This window comes from Condylostylus longicornis, unplaced genomic scaffold (assembly GCF_029603195.1).
Source record: "Condylostylus longicornis isolate FDR11 unplaced genomic scaffold, ASM2960319v2 ptg000064l, whole genome shotgun sequence".
Classification (NCBI taxonomy): Eukaryota; Metazoa; Arthropoda; class Insecta; order Diptera; family Dolichopodidae; genus Condylostylus; species Condylostylus longicornis.
The window spans coordinates 1,416,170-1,433,663 of record NW_026578032.1 but is presented as its reverse complement, the minus strand read 5'-3'; the positions used below and the strand labels follow the sequence as shown (position 1 = coordinate 1,433,663).

Genomic DNA, 17,494 nt, shown 5'->3' with positions numbered 1-17,494 from the left:
AATTTTGTATACATGTGTCCAATTATATTCTACACATGCTCTAAAAATTATAATGGGATAGCTGCACCGGTTCGGGTGGCTGCCATACAACTTCAACAGCAAATTTTTTATATTCGGCAAGCTAATAAAGTCAGATTCATGAAACTTGGCAGTCATGTGTCCAATTATAGGTCAAATATATTTCTGAAGTTTTAGAGGAATTGCTTGACAGGTTCGGGTACCTGCCATACAACTCCAGAAGCTAATTTTAAATATTTGGAAAAATAATAAAGTCAGATTCATGAAACTTGGCAATCATGTGTCCAATTATGGCTCAAATATATTTCTGAAGTTTTGGTGGAATTGCTCGACAGGTTCGAGTAGCTCCCATACAAGTCTAAAAGCTTATTTTAAATATTTGGAAAAATAATAAAGTCAAATTCATGAGACTTGGCAGTCGTGTGTCCAATTATAGGTCCGACATATTTCTAAAGTTTTGGTGCGATTTCTTGGCAGGTTCGAGTAGCTCCCATGCAAGTCTAAAAGCTTATTCTTAATATTTGGAAAAATAATAAAGTCAGATTCATGAAACTTGGCAGTTGTGTGTCCGATAATAGATCAGATATATTTGTGAAGTTTTGATGGAATTGCTTGACAGGTTCAGGTACTTGCCATAAAACTCCAAAAGCTTATTTTACATATTTGGAAAAATAATAAAGTCAGATTCTTGGAACTTGGCAGTTATGTGTCCGATAATAGATCAGATATATTTGTGAAGTTTTAGTGAAATTGCTTGACAGGTTCGGGTACTTGCCATACAACTCCAAATGCTTATTTTAAATATTTGGAAAAATAATAAAGTCAGATTTATGAAACTTGGCAGTCGGATGTCCAATTATAGGTCAGACATGTCCGTGAAGTTTCTATAGAATGATTTTAGAGGTTCAAGTAATTGCTACACAATAACGAAAGGTGCAGGGTATAATTCAATCGGTTTATACCGACTGAAACGTTTTTACTTGTTTGTAAATAGTTTTATCAAATTTTAAATTAACAAATTTTTGTTTTTCATTTCTAATTAAGATATGAAAATTTATTTTTAAACTTTCATATAAAATGGAAGGAGGAAATTCCAGTTTGGTGGCTGAAGTTGAAAATTTATTAACAATTATAATATAGTGAGAGAATGTAAAAAATATATTACCTTTGGTAAATAATTAAGGGTAAGAATTAAGAGTCCAAAAGCGAATAGGAAAAATTGATTTTCACTGTGTTGTCTTCCTTAGAATTTATTTAATACCGGAATATATTATTATGTACTATACCTTTTTAAGGTAATTTACATTGTAGTACTGAGGTTGACTTTCCTTAAATTGAAGAGGCAATTGAAGTAACTTACCTGAAATGCAAAAAAAATATTAAAATTATTAAATTTAATTTAAAAAATTTAAATTAAAAATTTATTTTAACTGAAGATCATTGAAAATAAAATTTGCTTATAAATGCGAATTTGTTAATAAAAAAGTTCAGGACAGTCACGGCAATTTGAGCAGTTTTTAAAATAATTTTCTCTTACAAAATTTTTCCCTTACAAAATCAGTAAAAATTAATATTTTATTACTGTGTACCACATTTTTAAAATCTTCAATAATTAAAATTATTTAATTAACATTTCCGAATATATCAAAAATTTCATTATAAAATAAAAGTATTCAAAATTTCAAAATTTATTTCTCATACTTCCAATTCTCTTAATTAAAGTTGAATCTGAAAATTTAATTACATTAATTTTAATTAAATTATTTAACTATAAATAGAAATTTTATATTATTTTATACTTAAAATTCTAAAAGGTTTTTCAAGCTACATAAAACAAAACAAAAAGAAATCTGCCAATCAAAAATTTTAATTGAAATCACATTCACATTGTTTAAAATTTTATAAGAATGGGTAAAATGACAACGATTTTATATGAGAATAGAATGGAAATTATTTATTTAAATCAATTTAAAAATTTATTCAGTAATTAAGGAACATAAGTAAAATACTATAAATATTTTATATATAACTAAACCTATACATATATATATATATAAAATTACTGGAAATTAATGTAAAGTAATACACTCTATTCATCTATTGTATTAGAAGCCTAAAATTAAATTTACATATTTAATAAAAGAGAATATCGTATTACAAATTAAAGTTATTTTATTTCCACAAATAATAATATAAATATTTTACATTTACAATTTTATATTATTCTTAAGTAGATTAAAGTAAATTAAGAGATATCATGTATGTAAGTACAGGATGGTTCATTCTATGAACAGTTCAATGTAAAATGAAAAGAAAATTAATGACTACTCAGGACAGCATCCCTTTGGATTGGAAATGCTCTCAGATTTTTTAAAGAATTTTCAAAATTGTTACGATAAAATTATCTCCCAGTAAGAGATTGTTATAAGATTTTACTGTAAATATGCACTATGGAAGTACTTAATTAATACTAATTAAAAATTTATCATTGAAATTTTCAGAATTTTTGAAGAATAAACTTTGAATTTTCGTTATGTGGGCAATTATTAGGAAATATTATAATAGAAAATTTTAAACTTTTGTGTTATCTCGATATTACCTTCATAAATTACTAACATTGTATTAGAATGTATATATGTATATATGAATGAGTGTATATGAATTTTTTTCTACATTAAAAATGAAATAAGGACAAAAATTTTGTTACTAATGAACTTCATTCTTTCCATACGAAATTTAAGTAAATTTCAATTTTTTTTTTTATAAGGATAAATTTTTATTTTTATTAATGAAATATTTTCAATACACTTATACACATAAACAAATACAATTAGTTATTTAGTCATATAATAGTAGTCATTCTTCAATACTAGTCAATTTGTAAAAAGATTCGAAATTTCTTCCCATTCACATTTCTGAATTTTTTTGTAATCACAATTTGACTCATTCTTTTAACTATGACAAGATGCCTACAAATGCCTACAAATGGTAATTCGGTTTCATTCTGGAACTCTTTCTAGCTGTTATCACATGCAAAAAAAACCATACTGCTCTCAATAATTCATTTATGGTTCTCACTACAACTCGAAACTATTATTCTTACTACAACTCGGAATTAGTATAGTTTGAAATTACAAGAGTGTATCACTATGTCCGAATTATCATATTATATACGAAAACTAGAGAGATTTTTCAAATTTAAGTTCTACTAATTTTAGTTTCTTTGAATAATGGTTTGCAATTTAGAAAATTTGAAAAATTGAAAAAAAAAAATTCTTACATATATTTCTTTTATTCGTTAACGAAAATCTCTATGGAAATTTATTAAAATCCTGTTGTATCTCAGTATAAATTACAAAATAGAGAATCCTAAAATAGCCAATCTAAACCCGTAGGAATATTAAATTTAAGTATCCTCTTAGTGAAAAATTTTTGATTATTAAAATATTTTTTCTACTTTTTTAACATTACTAAAAAAAAAAAAACAAGAACAATTTTCTATAGAAATTTTCCTTTGAAGTGGATTGAAAATCATTTTGTCTTAAATAAATTTTTTATTATATTTTTTAGCACTTTTCCAAAAATTTTTTGAAAAAAAGTGCTTATTAGTTTCACTCTGTCCGTCCGTCCGTCCGTCCGTCCGTCCGTCCGTCCGTCCGTCCGTCCGTCTGTCCGTGTGTCTGTTTACAAAACTTTTACACCCTTGAAGATAGAAAGCTGAAATTTTGTACGTACATAGATCTTTACTAGAAACTTATTTCCGTAGAACAAAATTTTCACCTATCTCCCCCCCTCTAGAAGTTATACCCCCCCAAAACCTTAAAAATGGCCTTTTTTAACTATTTGTTGCAATGAAACCATAAGCATTTTTTAAATTTTGCAAACGCATAAAGGCAGCGGCTTGCTTCCCCTAGCGCGGTATACTATGGTTAAACTTTAGAAAAACAAAATGGCCGTTCAAATTTACCGTTATCTAAGGTCTTTTTTTTCCAAATTTTTGATGTCGTTTTTCTTCTAGACCCCAGCTTGTAGAAGCTTTAAATTTTAGGGACTTTTAGACATTAATAAATAGTTCATTTCATTGGAAGAAAATTTTTTTCCATCTCCACCCCCTCACAAGTTATCGCCTCTTGAAATTTGTAAAATTTGAATTTTTGACACTTTATATTTTCGAAACCGCAAGCTTTTTCAAATTTCTATAAACACAAAAAGCTAACGGTAAATTCCATGAAATTAAAAAATATAATTATTTTTCTTATCTCACACAATTAACCTTTAAAATCGAGCATTATGTTAACCCCTTTTTATATTAATTTTTGCTTTATTTCAAAGACTGCATATATGCGTCATCCTAAATATATGCAATCCTAGCAATAGTTTTGTATATGAATGAAAATAATTTTAACAGTATGATAGGTATACATAGACTGTATTTAAAAGCAGAATTTTCCCTTGTTGAAGGGAAAAGTGCTATAATACAAACCATTGGTTTGACCCAACTTTATTATTTTTTTAATTCACTTATCATCCAGATTTAATCCAGAAGCGAATAAAATATTAAACTACATTGGAATTTCGCTTTTTTGTGGTTTCTTTACAGGATTTTTTCGTTTTTCTTTTTCTATAGTGAAATTGAATTGAATTCCAAAAATTTATTTAATAAAAGTAAAAGTTAGTAAAGAGAGTGGGGAGCAAATATATATAAACATAGAGAAGAGTAAAATAAAAAATAAGAAGAGAAAAAAGAAGAGAGAAAAAAAACCTCCAAAATTTCCTTTAATTTTTTTCCTTTATTTTATTGAAATTACAATAAAAACAAATAATAATTTTATTTGAAAAGAAAATGAAAGCAATTCTTGAATAAATTTTTTTTATGTTTTCTTTCTTTAATCTACATATTTGTGTAAATTTTTGGCTCCGCTGAGTGGTTCCTATTCTTAATTTATAAGTACTGCTAATGTTTGTCCATTATAAAAATAAAATTTGACAAATTTTAGTATATAATTCACTCTAACTTTGGGATATTTTTAAAATTCTATTACTTAACTTGATCTACATCCAAAATTTTAATTCACGGTGGAAAAAGCGAATATAAAACATTTTCATTTGAAGATTAAGTTTCGTTGAAGTTTGTAGTTTCGTAACGGTACTTTCATTAAACAGTTTATCAAGAAACATAAGGGCGTGAACGTATATTGTGATTCACAATAGATTCCAATATTTTCTCGCTATATTGCTTTTTTGCCTTTTTTCTTCATTTGAATTTCTGTAATAAGCGAAAAACCTTCTAAATTAAAGCAACATTTTTTTATGGTTGTAATCGTTCTTGATCAATTTGTTCCTTAAAATTAAGACATTAATCATAAAACCAAAAAAATTGTTTGAGAGAAATTATTCCGAAAGAACTATATCTCCGAAATATTATTCCGAAAGCTACTACATCTCTCTGAGAGAAAGGAATTTGAGATGAGATCTGAGATTGTTGCAAAATCATGAATGTTCGTTGTTGGATTCGCATTGTAATTCAAGGAAATCTTTACATATAAAACAATATTTTAAAGAACTACTGACATAATAAACTTACAAACAAAATCAGAATATTTTGGAAAAAAAAGGAGCAATTTTCAAAAACATTAACCATTTTTTTTTCCCAAATGTTTCTTCCGTATATTTTAGAATTATACAAAATAAAATAGGAATAAGAGGAATAAAAATTTAAATAACCTTTATACAACATTTTCATTTAAGAGGACATTGTAATGGATTTGAAAAAGCTTTCCCATAGATTAAAGTCTAAAAAAAAAAATGTACCAAAACAAAAGAAGAAAAACTAGATTAGGCGCTAATGTTAATATTGAAAAGTAAATCCTAGCAAAACATTTAAAAAAAATTTTTCGCTAAATTCTCATTTCTTTATTTTATTCTTCCCTATTCCTCTATATATTTATTTCAAAATTATTCAGGGGCTTTTCTTTTATCATCCTTGAATTCTCTCATTCCATCATCTATAAATAATTTTGTGATAAGTTTTTGCGCAAAAACTGCAAACAATAAAGGAATTTGTAAATAGTTTTTTATGCTAATTTTAGTCAACAATAGAGAAATAATTTAATTTCGAAAAAATAAATCCAAATTTATCTATTCGAAATGGGGATTTAAAAAATTTAGAATTTAGAATCATTAATGAATATAGCTATATATGATCAATTTGAAACCACATATAACATGAATTTAGGCAGAGAAAGATTATATGAAAATTGATTTTGTAAATTAGAAAATTTTGTAAAAATAAAATTAATTTTTAATATAATTAAATTTACATTAAGTAAAATTATATTTTTATAAAAGATTTTGGGTCTTATACTAAAATGGGATTTAGAACTTAATCATGTAATTATAGATCATGGTGTTAGAATTGAAAATTAAGCATTATTGCAATTAATTTTAATGTATAATTAAAGTTCCCATTTGAAAAATTCTACAATTCGTGTATAATACAAAAAACTTTGCCAAAAAATAATTTCATTTTGTTAGAAATTGTAAATTCACGGTAGGTAGGTTAAGGTGTCACGGCCCCCGAAGGATACACATAGGCCAACTAGGCACGTTGCGGTACCGCCGGATCTCTTCTTTTCCGCCCCTTATTCGAAAAAACTCGAGCTTCGCACAAATCGGCTCAAATTTCGTTAAGTCCGTGGCGCACTCGAAGAAATAAGACACAAGAAATCTCTGCCTGGAGTTCGCCAGCGCCAAACTTGAGCATATAAGGTGGATTTTGACTATTTCCTCCATCCCTTTGTCACAGCAGCTCCTACAAAGATCATTTGCCGGGCAGACCATTCTCCTTGCATTTTCACCAATTGTCTGATTGCCCGTTAGAACCCCTACCACAGCACTGATATCGTGATATTTAAATTCACGGTAAAAAAATCAAGAAAAACATGAAATTTTCATAAAGATTACAACTAATCAATGCTGTATTACGAATTTGTTTTTCCATTAAAAAATGAGGATTACAATTTTTTACTTAATTACATAATTGAAATTTTTATTTTTTATTAATTTGAACTTTAAACTGTAAATTGACAATATTCGTTTTTCTTATATGTAATCAGCAAATCACATTTTATGAATAATATTAAAAAATTTTAACAAATTTTCAAAATTTATTAAACCACATTCAATCATTCCGGATCAATTTAATCATTGAATTAATTAAAAATTTTTTTTTCAATTTCATGTGAAACTCAAATACGACAACAACACACTCAAACACATTTCAATTTTTAAATACCCATAATAATAATTTTCTCATATACTTAAGTGCCCATGTACCCTCAATATATTTTAATGCATTTTAATCCGATTTTATAATAACAAATTACAACACTTTATAATGACTTAATACAACCAATTAAATTCACTATGATAACATGTTATTAATAAATTTTAATTTCAATTTTTATTTTTTCATTTTGAATTTTTAATATAGAATTAAAATTAATAAATTATTCTTAATTTGTATAGTCAGAGAAGATAGAAAAATAACAAGAGCAGTAGCAGCAACAACAAGCATACAACCTAGCAAAAATTAAATAAATCTCAATTAAAAAAATTTTTTATATTTAGACTTTAGAATTACTAATTAAATTAAATCTAATAAATCCATAAGTCCATAATTCCTCTAAAATACAAATTTGTTACATAATTTCGCGTTCATTATTAGTAAAACTAAAACTTATCGTGTGTATTTTTTTTTTTTCATAATGAGAACGGAATACGATAATCAACACATTTTTAGTTTTTTTTTTTTTTAATATGAAATGACATGAAAAACGAAAATTTTTCTGTTCTTGTTTTTCTTATTTCACTTTTCAACAGAATCTTAATCTACTATGTATTTAAAAAAAAAAAGCAAAAAAAAAAAATAACCTATAAAAGACAAAACGAAAATATTAATAAGAAAAAAAATTTGAGCTTTACGAGTATTTGTTGGAAAAAAAAAAACAAAACTGAATTGAAATTCGAGCACATTAAACCTGATATAAAACAAGTCGTGGTTGATTAAAAACCGAAAATGATTTTAATTATTAATTAGAGTTTTCGATAAACAGTAACGAGGAAAACAGTTCTTAAAAGAGAGCACATCGTGAAATTGAGAGAGCACTAAGTGCTTACAAATGAGTGAGTTTACAATTGAGAAGAAAACTTTTGAATGAATCTTCTCAAGAGCGAAATTTTGGAAGATGCATTCATTATGCAAAATAACTTCCGGCAGTGGTTGTATTATAGAAAATTCAGTGTGAATCGTGAAAGTTTTTGTATAAACAAGAAAATTAAAAGTGATTGACCAGTTGTCACTCTCAATTTTCTAACCACAAAAGCGAAAGCACATGTTAGTTCAATTTTAAGACGGAAGAAACTTTGATCCATATCCTGTGAGGAGTGTTGAGCGCTGATGCAGACAAAAATGAAAATAACTGGGAAGCCATCCATTTACACTTAAATTTTTTCAATAATCTGGTAACCTTTTTAATGGTATATTTAAAAATCTTACAAACATAAGTGGTATGATACGAAAACAAGAATGCTTGAGGCAAAATTTAATCATTTTTCTCTTTAAAATTTTATTTTTCATCAAAACTTATTGAAAATATAATATATTAAATGTTATAATTTGAAAGCTATTTTAAGAGGTTTTGAATTGAAAAAAAAATGATAAGATATTAGTGTAAATGGTATGTAGTTGGTTAAGAGCGAGATGAATAAATTTAAAAAGAAAAACCAGTATACGATACGTGATTTAAATGATATTATAATAATTTGTAATAATATCTCCAAATAGCCGTGATCGTCTAGTGGTTAGGACCCTACGTTGTGGCCGTAGTAACCCAGGTTCGAATCCTGGTCACGGCAATGTCCGATAGAACAGGTCATTGTCACGGATTGGGGAAAAATTTTTTTGTTTTTCTTACTTTATGAATTGTCTTCAGCTTGTTATTGAAAAGCCCCAAAAAATTTTTTAAAATATCATTTAGTATTAAGTCAAACATTCAATCAATATAGACATTCTCTAATCTGGACTACACACTGGAAAAGGAATTAAATTTGGTATATTTAAACTTATTGAGACACACCACGTAATTGTTATAATATTTTATTTCTTTCAATTGATATCTCCAACTAGCCGTGATCGTCTAGTGGTTAGGACCCTACGTTGTGGCCGTAGTAACCCAGGTTCGAATCCTGGTCACGGCAATGTCCGATAGAACAGGTCATTGTCACGGATTGGGGAAAAATTTTTTTGTTTTTCTTACTTTATGAATTGTCTTCAGCTTGTTATTGAAAAGCCCCAAAAAATTTTTTAAAATATCATTTAGTATTAAGTCAAACATTCAATCAATATAGACATTCTCTAATCTGGACTACACACTGGAATAGGAATTAAATTTGGTATATTTAAACTTATTGAGACACACCACGTAATTGTTATAATATTTTATTTCATTCAATTGATATCTCCAACTAGCCGTGATCGTCTAGTGGTTAGGACCCTACGTTGTGGCCGTAGTAACCCAGGTTCGAATCCTGGTCACGGCAATGTCCGATAGAACAGGTCATTGTCACGGATTGGGGAAAAATTTTTTTGTTTTTCCTACTTTATGAATTGTCTTTTGCTTGTTATTGAAAAGCCCCAAGAATTTCTTTAAAATATCATTTAGTATTAAGTCAAACATTCAATCAATATAGACATTTGCCAATTTGGACTACACACTGGAAAAGGAATTAAATTTGGTATATTTAAACTTATTGAGACACACCACGTAATTGTTATAATATTTTATTTCTTTCAATTGATATCTCCAACTAGCCGTGATCGTCTAGTGGTTAGGACCCTACGTTGTGGCCGTAGTAACCCAGGTTCGAATCCTGGTCACGGCAACGCCCGATAACAGGTCATTGTCACGGATTGGAGGAAGTTTTTTTTGTTTGTCCTACTTTACTAATTTTCTTTAACTTGTTATTGAAAACCTCCAAAGTTTTCTTTAAAATATCATTTAGTATTAAGTCAAACATTCAATCAATATAGACATTCTCTAATTTGGACTACACACTGGAATAGGAATTTAATTTGGTATATTTAAACTTATTGAGACACACCACGTAATTGTTATAATATTTTATTTCTTTCAATTGATATCTCCAACTAGCCGTGATCGTCTAGTGGTTAGGACCCTACGTTGTGGCCGTAGTAACCCAGGTTCGAATCCTGGTCACGGCAACGCCCGATAACAGGTCATTGTCACGGATTGGAGGAAGTTTTTTTTGTTTGTCCTACTTTACTAATTTTCTTTAACTTGTTATTGAAAACCTCCAAAGTTTTCTTTAAAATATCATTTAGTATTAAGTCAAAGATTCGTCAATATAGACATTCTCTAATTTGGACTACACACTGGAATAGGAATTTAATTTGGTATATTTAAACTTATTGAGAAACACCACGTAATTGTTACATTGTATTATTTCTTTTAATTGATATCTCCAACTAGCCGTGATCGTCTAGTGGTTAGGACCCTACGTTGTGGCCGTAGTAACCCAGGTTCGAATCCTGGTCACGGCAATGTCCGATAGAACAGGTCATTGTCACGGATTGGGGAAAAATTTTTTTGTTTTTCTTACTTTATGAATTGTCTTCAGCTTGTTATTGAAAAGTTCCAAAAATTTTTTTAAAATATCATTTAGTATTAAGTCAAACATTCAGTCAATATAGACATTCTCTAATCTGGACTACACACTGGAATAGGAATTAAATTTGGTATATTTAAACTTATTGAGACACACCAAGTAATTGTTATAATATTTTATTTCATTCAATTGATATCTCCAACTAGCCGTGATCGTCTAGTGGTTAGGACCCTACGTTGTGGCCGTAGTAACCCAGGTTCGAATCCTGGTCACGGCAATGTCCGGTAACAGATCGTTGTTACGGATTGGGAAAAATTTTTTTTGTTTACCCTACTTTAATAATTTTCTTTAACTTGTTATTGAAAACCTCTAAAGTATTCTTTGAAATATCATTTAGTATTAAGTCAAAAATTTAATCAATATAGACATTCTTTAATTTCGGCTGCACACTGCAATAGGAATTGAGTTTGGTACATTTAAATTTATTAAAAAAAACCACATAATTATTGTACTGTATTATTTCCTTTAATTGATATCCCCAATTAGCCGTGATCGTCTAGTGGTTAGGACCCTACGTTGTGGCCGTAGTAACCCTGGTTCGAATCCTAGTCACGGCAATGTCTGATAACAGGTCATTGTAATGGAATAGAAATTTCCTGTTTTTGCCTTTTATTTAACAGTGGTTTTAATTAAAGTTGCCAGTTTGGTGGAAGACTCTGCTCAAATTTAAAATATTGAAAAATATTTAATGTGAATAAATATTTTCACACACTCACCGAGTTGACTTTTAAAAGAGTTAAGTTTTTTCAACTCTACGAATACATACATTTTCATATCATTTCATATGTACACATGTGGGTTAATGCATATACATAATATTATTTTTAAGTGGTACATATACTATAAAAACAGAACTGCACTTTACACTAAAATTAAATCAAATAACTATAATTTATCCTAGTATATGTTATATTCACATAATTATTGTATATAAATTTAAAAAAAGTTGATTATATAAGCTTAAGGATCTTCTATGAACACCATATATTTAGCCAGTGAAGTGTAAAACATAGCATCATTGCCATGAACACAGTACAGTGTTACATTACAAGAAAATTAAGAGTTTGTACGCCGCTAGAAAGTAAACGATAAAGTTTAAGTGTCTTTTTGGCACGTCTTGAACATAGGTTAACCGCAATATTATAAAAAATTTTCAAAGTTAGTTTAAAAATAAATTTTTTTTCTATTTTTTATGCGACAGAAAAAAATAACCTTATTATTATATTTTGCGTATTATATACGTACATAATATGCATATTTATTCGCACATATACATATCTACAGGATAAAGGTATGCAATGATCATAAAATAAGGTTGCGAAATGAATTTTAAAAAAAAACTTTTATGATTTTGAATCAAATGTTGAATTAAAAAGAAGTTTTTCTCTAACCTTGCTGTTATAAAGTTTTAATATGTTAATTATATCACAAGTCACAAATCACTTTGAGAAAAATGCATGTCTCAAACTGTGCATGATTAAAATTTTTGGAGTGTCTCGAACAGATAACATAGGAGTAAGTACATTTTGATGAGAGAAGGTTTTGAGTTCAGTCATTCATTGAAATTTTACTTTAGTGTTGTCAATGTTCCGCTGTTACCTGATATTTAATACAGGTAAGTTTTAAATAGTGTAATTTATATGTCAAAGATATTGAAATATTTAAATTTATTTTAGGTTACGACTGTCAACAATTAATTGATAAAAATTTAAATTTCATGCATGATAACGTCAATACTTATCGATTGCATTGCATACAATAAGAGAGGTTATTAAATGGCACCAAATTACAGAGTGCTGAGTTTTTGGTGGATATGAACTTCTCCATAGTAGGAGAACAACTGTTAGGATATATTAAGCCTCGGGAACTGGAGTTTCTTACGGGTCAATTTTATTTTTTGTGAGCATAAGCATACAGGGAAATAATCAAACAAATTTCTTCAAATTTATTATTTAAATTCGGGATATAATGACAATGAACCTATAAATTTTTTGGAAATATTAGGGCTCGAAAGCCGGACAAGGAGGCGATTTAAAAGTTTTTACCATATCTACAGAACTATAATTGATGGAATTTCTTGAAATTTAATATTTGAGTACTGGTTATTACCGAAACTAACTGTTGAACTTTTCATCGTATTCGGAGTGGCACAAAGCGAGAACTGTACTAAAAACCAAATTCGCATTTTTCTAGGTTCTAACTGGAAAAAAGAGTTTATCATTTTGGTAACCATTTGAAAAATTAGAATTCATAGCCATACCTGATTTGTTATTGCATCGGGGATTATTTCAAGATCCTTGTACCTATTTAGAAGTTATGAATATGTTTTCAACTTTAAAATTTCAAAAATAATTTTTAATTTTTATCTTCGTTTGAAAAAATTTCCAAAAAAATACACTGTATCCCGTTCCAATTTTGTCCCTAAAGGTTGTCTAAAATACAATCTAATAAACCATACAAAAATATAATCGGCAATATGTAAATGAGCACCTACGCAAATAAATACTAAAAAGTTCATAAATTTGTGGCAGCGGATTTGCAGTACAACATCATTTTTACACCCGAAAAGTTGAAAATTTCATAAAATAATATTTTACGTATATGTACGTAAAGTAGGTACCGAATAAAAAAGAAGGTCATAATTTGATAAAGGATTTAACCAAGGATAAAAAGAGAAAGCAAAACGCAAAAAAAAATAAAATATAATTTTTTATAATGTATTGCACAATATTAGTGTCATACCGTTAGCTGCATACAAAATGTAAATTATTTTAATTTTTTTTTCTCTTCAATTCTCACTATTTTAAATGAGAAAAATGAGAAGAAAAATATTTTATAAAAATAATGGCCTTACATTAAATGCAATGTGAACTCCGTGAGGATCACAAAACTATGTATAAATACGTGTGTTTGTACATGGTGTATACGAGTGTTAAGTTGTTCATGTACGAATGTAATTTATAATATGTACATTATATAGTTATTTGTATTTAAATATTGTACCTTTATAATTTAAATGGCCTTTAAATGGAGAAGGGGTTGCGATAATTACATTTTTTTTGGTATATAAAATAAAATATTATAAATTTAAATATATGTACGTGCACACGTCACAATACATTCATATTAACAAAATGTACTATTAGCATACTTATACATTATGCATTTGCTATTATGAATTTTCATAATATTTCAATGCTGTAGATATACGGAGTTATAGGAAGACATGGTGCATGTAAAGCAGTAAAATTATTTTTTTTGTATGAAAATTTGAAAATTCAATTATTTTGTTGACAGAAGTATAAAATTAATTTTAGAAATAATTTTCCTTTTCTTCTTGACTATTATATAAATTAATTTAAAAAACTATATTTTTGTTTTAAATCCGAAATTCTACCTTACTTCACGCCATTTTTACTATTTGAATGATTGCATATTATTGTATATGCAAGTAGTAGTAGTAATGTGATTACGTAACAAAATATAATACACATTCGCAATACCTATATTAATATTCAACATACTTATAGGTGTAGATTTAAAAATTCGTTCCGGATCAGTGATATTAATCATGGATGTGACTTTTGGTACGTAATGAACATGGATATCAAACAATTCATTAAAAATAAACAAGGACTAAAATTTTTATTGGAATAGTTATGAAAAATTTTAAAATTTAATTTTTTAGCACATTTATGCATGTACTCGTATATATATATACATATATGTATGTATAGGTAACTAAGTTTTTAATGATGACAATTTTTAATATTAAGCGGGTAGTTTATTCTAGTTCAATAATTTTTTGGTGCATATACCAAAAATCTAAATACTGAAAATTATAAAGTAGGTAAAGAGTTTGAAAAAGAAAAAAATAATTTGTTTTTGAAGGTTATGGGAAATTTTTTTTCTCATTTCACTATAAATAACTTTGTTAATATTTTGAAATAATTATGATGTCATAAATTTCTCTTTAAAAAAATTAAACATTTCAAGAGAATTCGATATTTAAAATTTTAAATGAAGAGAATTTCAGTTAAGAGATTAAAAGGTGAGATCAATTTAAAGGGGATACACGAAATTTAACTAAGAGAACAAAATTTTCAATTAAATTTTTTTTTTTTTTTTTTGGAATAAAGTTCGTAAATTCTGCTTTCTATAACTTAATCTTTAACTAACACTTCTGATTGTTTAAGAACAAAGTTCTAATTTTTAATGAATAATCTTCTTTTTTTCTAGGATATCCAATGGGTGAGTAATAAGAGAAATTACCATTTTTTATATGAGAAGATTCAATTGCGATACATGAAAAATTTATTGTTAGTTGACCTTTAAATATAGTAAATATTTAATTCTATTAATAAAATGTTAATAATTTTTGAAGACTTTATTAAATTTACCCATAAATTATTACGATCTACTAACTTATACCAATAAATATTAAAGAAATTCAACTCAACTGAAATTTTTTTACTGTGAATTATAAAAACGAATTGAAATTTTAAATCAAGATCATTTTGGAGTACCCAAATTTTTTTTTTACAAATTTAACAGCCATTGAGTGCAAAACCGAATAAAAGAGAAATATGAATTACTTTGTAAATAAATTGTTAAAATATTAAAAATTAAATGCTTCAAGGTAAATTAAATTTTCTTTATCATTTCTTTTTTTGGTGCTTTTTTCTTTTATAAGCAAAAAATCAGTGCAAACGGAGTACAAAAGCAAAGCGTAATTTATAACTGATTTTAATGTGGTTTAATTCAAGCAAATACAGGTAACAAAAGTAGAGCAAATCATGTGTAAAGCAAAATTAAAAAAAGCTTAAAAGTATTAAAAATTCAATTAAATTCAATTCTCCAAATAGCCGTGATCGTCTAGTGGTTAGGACCCTACGTTGTGGCCGTAGTAACCCAGGTTCGAATCCTGGTCACGGCAATGTCCGATAAAACAGGTCATTGTCACGGATTGGAGGAAATTTTTTTTTGGTTGTCTCACTTTATTAATTTTCTTCAACTTGTTATTGAAAAGCTTCAAAGTTTTCTTTAAAATATCATTTAGTATTAAGTCAAACATTCACTCAATATAGACATTCTCTAATTTGGACTACACACTGGAATAGGAATTTAATTTGGTATATTTAAACTTATTGAGACACACCACGTAATTGTTATAATATTTTATTTCTTTCAATTAATATCTCCAACTAGCCGTGATCGTCTAGTGGTTAGGACCCTACGTTGTGGCCGTAGTAACCCAGGTTCGAATCCTGGTCACGGCAATGTCCGATAACAGGTCATTGTCACGGATTGGAGGAAGTTTTTTTTGTTTGTCCTACTTTACTAATTTTCTTTAACTTGTTATTGAAAACCTCCAAAGTTTTCTTTAAAATATCATTTAGTATTAAGTCAAAGATTCAATCAATATAGACATTCTCTAATTTGGACTACACACTGGAATAGGAATTTAATTTGGTATATTTAAACTTATTGAGACACACCACGTAATTGTTATAATATTTTATTTCTTTCAATTGATATCTCCAACTAGCCGTGATCGTCTAGTGGTTAGGACCCTACGTTGTGGCCGTAGTAACCCAGGTTCGAATCCTGGTCACGGCAACGCCCGATAACAGGTCATTGTCACGGATTGGAGGAAGTTTTTTTTGTTTGTCCTACTTTACTAATTTTCTTTAACTTGTTATTGAAAACCTCCAAAGTTTTCTTTAAAATATCATTTAGTATTAAGTCAAAGATTCGTCAATATAGACATTCTCTAATTTGGACTACACACTGGAATAGGAATTTAATTTGGTATATTTAAACTTATTGAGAAACACCACGTAATTGTTACATTGTATTATTTCTTTTAATTGATATCTCCAACTAGCCGTGATCGTCTAGTGGTTAGGACCCTACGTTGTGGCCGTAGTAACCCAGGTTCGAATCCTGGTCACGGCAATGTCCGATAACAGGTCATTGTCACGGATTGGGGAAAAATTTTTTTGTTTGACCTACTTTATTAATTTTCTTCAGCTTGTTATTGTCCAAAATTTTCTTTTCTTTCCAAAAATGTCCAAAAATTTCTTTAAAATATAATTTTGTATTAAGTCAAACATTCACTCAATATAGACATTCTCTAATTTGGAGTACACACTGGAATAGGAATTTAATTTGGTATATTTAAACTTATTGAGACACACCACGTAATTGTTATAATATTTTATTTCTTTTAATTAATATCCCCAATTAGCCGTGATCGTCTAGTGATTAGGACCCTACGTTGTGGCCGTAGTAACCCAGGTTCGAGTCCTGGTCACGGCAATGTCCGATAACAGATCATTGTCACGGATTGAAGGAAAATTTTTTTGGTTGTCTCATTTTATTAATTTTCTTTAATTTTTTATTGAAAAAGTTATTAATATGCCCAATTAACCGTGATCGTCTAGTGGTTAGGACTCTACATTGTGGCCGTAGTAACCCAGGTTCGAGCCCTGGTCGCGGCAATGTCTGATATTAGCAACATATTGTCACGGTTGGAGATGTTTTTTGATTTGCAAATATTTATTTTGAATGTAATTTTTTTAATTTTAATTTGTTGAAAAAATAAAATCAGTGTGACATTCTACGCAGAAGTTAGATAAGTGAGAAGCTTCTGTAAGTCTAAACAAAATTTTGGCTCATCAATATTGTTTTTTAACCAAAAACTCAGCTGTTGAACCGACTTTTAAAC

At 28.0% G+C, this 17,494-nt stretch overlaps 12 non-coding genes across 12 annotated transcripts; all 12 read left to right on the top strand.

Annotated features, from left to right (window-relative positions):
- The first annotated feature begins 8,862 nt into the window (after window positions 1–8,862).
- Trnah-gug (transfer RNA histidin (anticodon GUG)) lies at window positions 8,863–8,934 on the top strand. The gene has a single exon. It is a non-coding gene; the product is annotated as a tRNA-His (tRNA).
- Window positions 8,935–9,204: 270 nt separating this feature from the next.
- Window positions 9,205–9,276, top strand: Trnah-gug (transfer RNA histidin (anticodon GUG)). Its single transcript has one exon. It is a non-coding gene; the product is annotated as a tRNA-His (tRNA).
- Window positions 9,277–9,546: 270 nt separating this feature from the next.
- Window positions 9,547–9,618, top strand: Trnah-gug (transfer RNA histidin (anticodon GUG)). The gene has a single exon. It is a non-coding gene; the product is annotated as a tRNA-His (tRNA).
- Window positions 9,619–9,888: 270 nt separating this feature from the next.
- On the top strand, window positions 9,889–9,960 carry Trnah-gug (transfer RNA histidin (anticodon GUG)). The gene has a single exon. It is a non-coding gene; the product is annotated as a tRNA-His (tRNA).
- Window positions 9,961–10,228: 268 nt separating this feature from the next.
- Window positions 10,229–10,300, top strand: Trnah-gug (transfer RNA histidin (anticodon GUG)). The gene has a single exon. It is a non-coding gene; the product is annotated as a tRNA-His (tRNA).
- Window positions 10,301–10,567: 267 nt separating this feature from the next.
- Window positions 10,568–10,639, top strand: Trnah-gug (transfer RNA histidin (anticodon GUG)). Its single transcript has one exon. It is a non-coding gene; the product is annotated as a tRNA-His (tRNA).
- Window positions 10,640–10,909: 270 nt separating this feature from the next.
- Window positions 10,910–10,981, top strand: Trnah-gug (transfer RNA histidin (anticodon GUG)). Its single transcript has one exon. It is a non-coding gene; the product is annotated as a tRNA-His (tRNA).
- Window positions 10,982–15,628: 4,647 nt separating this feature from the next.
- On the top strand, window positions 15,629–15,700 carry Trnah-gug (transfer RNA histidin (anticodon GUG)). Its single transcript has one exon. It is a non-coding gene; the product is annotated as a tRNA-His (tRNA).
- A 271-nt stretch (window positions 15,701–15,971) lies between these two features.
- Trnah-gug (transfer RNA histidin (anticodon GUG)) lies at window positions 15,972–16,043 on the top strand. Its single transcript has one exon. It is a non-coding gene; the product is annotated as a tRNA-His (tRNA).
- A 268-nt stretch (window positions 16,044–16,311) lies between these two features.
- Trnah-gug (transfer RNA histidin (anticodon GUG)) lies at window positions 16,312–16,383 on the top strand. Its single transcript has one exon. It is a non-coding gene; the product is annotated as a tRNA-His (tRNA).
- Window positions 16,384–16,650: 267 nt separating this feature from the next.
- Trnah-gug (transfer RNA histidin (anticodon GUG)) lies at window positions 16,651–16,722 on the top strand. The gene has a single exon. It is a non-coding gene; the product is annotated as a tRNA-His (tRNA).
- Window positions 16,723–17,013: 291 nt separating this feature from the next.
- Window positions 17,014–17,085, top strand: Trnah-gug (transfer RNA histidin (anticodon GUG)). Its single transcript has one exon. It is a non-coding gene; the product is annotated as a tRNA-His (tRNA).
- Window positions 17,086–17,494: the final 409 nt, after the last annotated feature.